Here is a 7288-nt window from a genome sequence, read left to right on the forward strand (position 1 = left end):
GAGCCCAGGGCCCAAGAAGCCTAGTGTATGATCATCATGCTGGGTAAAACTACGTTATATGGTCAGGTTATATCTGGTCTTACCAGCAATGCCCACAGAATGGCCAACATTGTTCAGGCCAGTTGGCTCTTTTGGATTCCTACTTTAAGAGTGTTTGTTATGTTAAAACTGTCCTAACCCCAGTTCATAGGAACGAATAAGATTTTCCCCATGTTTTTATTTATTATTATTATTAATTTTACCATAAAATACAAGCTGTTTGAGGGTAGGGTCTTTGCCTTTAAATTCTCTGCAAGCATTTAAGAACAAAATCCTCTTGGATGTGGGAGATTTTATCTCCCTGCCTTTCCCTTTTAAGATATCTGAGTGGGTTCATCAGACAACAAAAAGAAATCAAAGGCATCCAAATTGGCAAAGAAGAAGTCAAACTCTCACTCTTTGCAGATGATATAATACTTTATGTGGAAAATCCCAAAGACTCCACCCCAAAACTGCTAGAACTCATACAGGAATTCAGTAAAGTGGCAGGATATAAAATCAATGCACAGAAGTCAGTGGCATTCCTATACACCAACAACAAGTCAGAAGAAAGAGAAATTAAGGAGTCGATCCCATTTACAATTGCACCCAAAACCAGAAGATACCTAGGAATAAATTTAACCAAAGAGGCAAAGGATCTGTACTCAGAAAACTATAAAATACTCATGAAAGAAATTGAGGAAGACACAAAGAAATGGAAAAACGTTCCATGCTCATGGATTGGAAGAACAAATATTGTGAAGATGTCAATGCTACCTAGAGCAATCTACACATTCAATGCAATCCCCATCAAAATACCATCCACTTTCTTCAAAGAAATGGAACAAATAATCCTAAAATTTGTATGGAACCAGAAAAGACCCCGCATAGCCAGAGGAATGTTGAAAAAGAAAAGCAAAGCTGGCGGCATCACAATTCCGGACTTCCAGCTCTACTACAAAGCTGTCATCATCAAGACAGTATAGTACTGGCATAAAAACAGACATATAGATCAATGGAACAGAATAGAGAGCCCAGAAATGGACCCTCAACTATATGGTCAACTAATCTTTGACAAAGCAGGAAAGAAGGTCCAATGGAAAAAAGACAGTCTCTTCAACAAATGGTGTTGGGAAAATTGGACAGCCACATGCAGAAGAATGAAACTGGACCATTTCCTTACACCACACACAAAAATAGACTCCAAATGGTTGAAAGACCTCAATGTGAGACAGGAGTCCATCAAAATCCTAAAGGAGAACACAGGCAGCAACCTCTTCGACCTCAGCCGCAGCAACTTCTTCCTAGCAACATCGCCAAAGGCAAGGGAAGCAAGGGCAAAAATGAACTATTGGGACTTCATCAAGATAAAAAGCTTTTGCAAAGCAAAGGAAACAGTCAACAAAACCAAAAGACAACCGACAGAATGGGAGAAGATATTTGCAAATGACATATCAGATAAAGGGCTAGTATCCAAAATCTATAAAGAACTCATCAAACTCAACACCAAAAGAACAAAGAATCCAATCAAGAAATGGGCAGAAGACATGAACAGACATTTTTCCAAAGAAGACATCCAAATGGCCAACAGACACATGAAAAAGTGTTCAATATCGCTCGGCATCAGGGAAATCCAAATCAAAACCTCAATGAGATACCACCTCACACCAGTCAGAATGGCTAAAATTAACAAGTCAGGAAATGACAGATGTTGGCGGGGATGCGGAGAAAGGGGAACCCTCCTACACTGTTGGTGGGAATGCAAGCTGGTGCAGCCACTCTGGAAAACAGTGTGGAGGTTCCTCAAAAAGTTGAAAATAGAGCTACCATATGACCCAGCAATTGCACTACTGGGTATTTACCCCAAAGATACAAAAGTAGGGACCCGAAAGGCTACGTGCACCCCGATGTTTATAGCAGCAATGTCCACAATGGCCAAACTGTGGAAAGAGCCAAGATGTCCATCAACAGATGAATGGATAAAGAAGATGTGGTATATATATACAATGGAATATTATGCAGCCATCAAAAGGAATGAGATCTTGCCATTTGCAACGACGTGGATGGAACTGGAGGGTATTATGCTGAGCGAAATAAGTCAAACAGAGAAAGACATGTATCATATGACTTCACTGATATGAGGAATTCTTAATCTCAGGAAACAAACTGAGGGTTGCTGGAGTGGGGGGTGGGGTGGGAGGGATGGGGTGACTGGGTGATGGACACTGGGGAGGGTATGTGTTCTGGTAAGCGCTGTGAATTGTGCAAGACTGTTGAATCTCAGATCTGTACCTCTGAAACAAATAATGCAATATATGTTAAGAAAGAAAAAAAGAAGAAGAAGAATGTAGCAGGAGGGGAAGAATGAAGGGGGGGAAATCGGAGGGGGAGAAGAACCATGAGAGACAATGGACTCTGAAAAACAAACTGAGGGTTCTAGAGGGGAGGGGGTTGGGAGGATGGGTTAGCCTGGTGATGGGTATTGAGGAGGGCACGTTCTGCATGGAGCACCGGGTGTTATGCACAAACAATGAATCATGGAACACTATATCTAAAACTAATGATGTAATGTATGGGGATTAACATAACAATAAAAAAATTAAAAAAAAAAAGAAAAAGATATCTGAGTGGGTTCTAAATTTTCTGATTTTGCCCTTAACCAATACATTGGCCATGGTGTTACTTTTTATGAAAATACCCATAGTTAGCAGGTTAATTTGTACAGACTTTCTAAAAGATAATTTCTGCAAAATTGCTTTAAAAATCGATTTAAAATACATGTATCCGGGGGGACTGGGTGGCTCAGTCGGTTAAGCAGCTGCCTTCGGCTCAGGTCATGGTCCCGGGGTTCTGGGATCGAGCCCCACATTGGGCTCCTTGCTCAGCGGGGAGCCTGCTTCTCCCTCTGCAGCTCCCCCTGCTTGTGCTCTCTCTCTCTCTCCCTCTCTCTCTCTGACAAATAAATAAATAAAATCTTTAACCCAGAATTCCCACTTCTAAAAAATGTCCAAAGGAAATAAATATACAAATAAGCATATGTGCCAAGATTAGCTATAAAGATGTCCACTGCAGTGTTTTTTATAACAGGAGAAAGTTGGAAATAATCTAAATGAAGAAAGATTGGTTAAGTATATTATGGCACATCTGTAATGATCCTTGGAGCCACAGCATTCCTTGGTGGTGACTCAGGGGCAATTGGGTGAAGAGTAGGGAAGGAAAAAAGCCAATGGGAGCCTGAGGGTAGAGCCGTGGGTCTCACATTCCTGCTTTAACTTCAAAAGCTTCCATTTTATCTGTTTCTTTTGGAAAATTAGTTCTGCTGCCAAAAATCACTGTAAACAGAGTATTATTGAAATAGAAAATAGTAAAAAAAAAAAAAAAAAAACCCTATAAAGTGGAAAAAGACTGCAACACCACTTCCGTTTAATCTCATTTCTGTTTATATGTGTATGTATACCTATACATGAAAAAATACACACACGGGAAGAATCCATATAGCAATGAACATGTTATTCTTTGAAATAATAAGAAAAAAAGTTATTTTTAACTTTAATTTTTTAAAAGACTTTATTTATTTGAGAGAGAGAGAGAACATGAGTCATGGGCAGAGGCAGAGGGAGAGGGAGAAGCAGACTCCCTGCTGAGCAAGGAGCCCGATGCAGGGCTCGATCCCAGGACCCTAGATCATGACCTGAGCTGAAGGCAGACGCTTAACTCACTAAGCCACCCAGGTGCCCAGGGGCTCTATTCTAAGCACTTTACATGTATTAGCTCTTAATCCTGACAACACCGTTATGGGGTAGGAACTATGAATAGCCCCATTTTCCTGAAGAGGAGACTGAGGAACACCAAGAATACACAATGGCTATCATTGCCGGGATTTGAAGTGCTTCATTCATTTCATCATCATCCCTCTGAATCTAAAATTACAAATGAGACAATTTTCATTTCCTGAAAGTCTTTGGTTTGAACACACAGAGGCACGATGACAAGAGACTTCTGATGCCAGCAGAAGGGTTCCAATTCTGGATCTCCTACTTTTCCTCTCAGAACCTCAGTTCCCTCATCTGTAAAGGAGGTTAATAATTCTCACTCTACCAAGGTTCTAGGAATAAGAATTCATCTATAAAAATCTCAGCCCAGTGTGTGTTGCCTGTGGTTACAGAATAAACGGGAGCTCATACTGCTATTAAGGCAAGAAAATGAAGCAAGTGAGGAAACTTAATTGAATAACATTTTAAATTATTTTACTACTAAAAAACCCACTTGAGCAAATGGACCTAGGAATACATATGCTCTTATGGGGTTTATATAATTTATTATCTAAACCAGGGGACTTTAGAGAGGAAAGGGGCCTTATTAACAATTTATCTGGGGTAACAGGTAGAAACAGATTGTCCCGGGCAAACAGGAATGTGCAGTCACCTACTAGCAAGCAGGGGTGTGAGCCCATAGCTACGGGACCTTCTCTGGACCCTCACCTGGCCCATCAGCCCCTACTTCAGGATGGTCATTAGGCTGAGGAATAACAAACAGCAATGAGAAAATCCCTAAGCTGTGTGCTAGCAATATTCAGCAGATTTTAAGTTTATATTGCCTTCTGCTTAGATGAATTCTGCTCTTAAGAATTACCTGGAAACACCAGTTCTCAGGCAGGACATAAGCTTCATTCAATATGACATCCTATCATGTGGTCACTCACTGCTCTGTGATCTTTGAAGGTGAAGACTGTACAAGCCTCGTGGGTAGGGATTTAAAATCAATCTCGATGCACGCCCTCCTTCAAGAGGCTCTGCTGCCCTCCACATGCGCCGCGCACATGGACTGTACTTTCTGAAAATCATGCACCTCTTGAAATGACATGGTACTTGGCTTGCATACAGCACACCTCAGTCAAAGGATCACAGGATATCAGAGCTTGCAGGGATTCTTTAGTCCTATTCCTTCATTTCATGCCTAGAGATCTCAAGTGACTTAACTTAGCCAAGGCTACACAGCTCGCTCACTGCAGAACCAGAACCCAGGCCTGTGCTCATACCAGGCAATGCTTTCTATTATTTTTTAGCTGCTTCCCTGAAAAATAGCTCTACCAGCTTAAAGCGCAATATAGCAATTCCAAAAAGTCACACAGTATTTCAGACTCGTCAGGGTTATTAGCAGGAATTGAATGTTCTCCCACTGTAGACTATAGCATCCTTATAATTAGATGTATTTTTGAGTTCTTATTGGGAGAAAATTAAAATCAGATTTATGTTGATGCTTTAAATTCTCTACATTGGCTAGGTAATAAGGAGGCTAAGTAATGTATGTGCTAGTAGGGGCCCAATCATAAACATAGCCTCCAAGTTGGGACATTTATTTCCTAACATTGACATAGATGGGAATACATAATAAATAAAAAATGAGGTATCCCAAGTCAGAATGAGAAGACCAAAAATGAAAAACCGATATTCATTATTGCAGTAGTTGGGGATTCCAGTCCAGGCTTATAAATAATAATCAACCTAAGTTCATTGGTTTCTACTGTTTAAAGTTTACATTTTCCTGTCCTTTGTATATAGTATGGTGGTTTAGGATAAGACAGGAGATTGGGGATGAAAGAGAACTGAATGAATGCTGGTCACCAGGTCAATGGGTAATATCTAAGAACACAGATTTTAAAAGAAAAGATAAAAGTACCCTGCCTCAAATACACCTGCTGGGGAAGTCAGAGAAGAGATGGGTTTAACTGGGAAATGAGGAAACAGGAACATCAACAAATAGATTTATTTGCAAGATAGTGGGTTCCTAGATATTCTTGGTCTTGCCGTTACTGATCCTTTCCTTATCTGACAAAAAAAGTTCTAAATTCTTTTGACTCTTCTTAAATTCGATTTAAAACACTCATTGAGCCAGTGCAATTAGTCAAGAAAAAGAAATAAAAGGCATCCTGATTGGAAAAGGAGAACTATTTCTATTGGCAAATGACATGATCTTACATATAAAAAATCCTCAAGAATCTGCCAAAAATATTATTAGAACTAATAAACAAGTTCAGCAAGGTTGCAGGATGAAATATCAATATTCAAAAATTATATATTATATATCTATATATGTGATATATATATAGATATGTTTATATATTCTGGGTTCAAGTCCACAAGATAGATCATTTGCAAATATTTTCTCTGGGTTGTCTTTTGCTTTCTTGGTGAAGAAAACACAAAAGTTTTAAATTTTGATGAAGTCTCATCAAAAATTAATTGTATGGTAGTCCTCCCTTATCTGAGGGATACATTCCAATACTCCCAGTGGATGCCTGAAACTGCAGATAATACCAAACCCTATATACACTATACATACAAATCTATGATAAAATTTAATTTATAAATTAGGCACAGTAAGGGATTAGCAACAATAACATAATAGAACAATTATAACAGTATATTATAATAAAAATGATATGAATGTGGCTTCTCTAAAAATATTTTACTATATTTGCTCTTCTTCTTGTGATGATGTGAAATAATAAAATGCCTACATGATTACATGAAGTGAGGTGAATGGCACAGGCATTTTGATGTAGTGTTACGTTACTACTGACCTTCCAACAATAGATAAGGAGGATCACCTGCCTCTGGACTGCAGCTAACTGCAGAAAATGAAACTTCAGATAAGGGTGGCAGAGTACTATATTTCTATACACTAGCAGTGAACAATCCAAAAACGAAATTAAGATCACAATTACAATTCTAATAGTATCAAAAAGAATAAAATACTTCGGAATAAATTTAACAAAAGAAATGCAAGATTTATACACTGAAAACTATAAAATAATGTTGAACAAACCTAAGAAGACCTAAATAAATGAAAAGATATCCCAGCTTCATGAATCTAAAGACATAATATTACTAGATGGCAATACTACCTGCAATGATTTAGATTCAATGCAATCCTTATCAAAATCCCAACTGATTTTGTTTTGCAGAAATTAACAAACTGATCATAAAATCCACATGAAAATGCAAGAAACCCAGAAGAGCCAAATCAATCTTGAAAAAAAAAAAGGAAAAGTTTGGAAGACTCACATTTCCCAATTTCAACATTTACAACAAAGCTGCAATAATCAAGACAGTGTGGTCTTGACAGGACAGACATGTAGATCAATGGAATCTATGTGAAAGTCCATTTATGGCCAATTAAATTTTTAAAAAATATTTCTTTATTTGAGGGAGAGAGGGGCACAGGGAGAGAGAGAATCCCAAGCAGACTCCCCACTGAGCCCAATGCA

The sequence above is a fragment of the Phoca vitulina genome, unplaced genomic scaffold, assembly GCF_004348235.1.
Source record: "Phoca vitulina isolate PV1807 unplaced genomic scaffold, GSC_HSeal_1.0 scaffold6, whole genome shotgun sequence".
Classification (NCBI taxonomy): domain Eukaryota; kingdom Metazoa; phylum Chordata; class Mammalia; order Carnivora; family Phocidae; genus Phoca; species Phoca vitulina.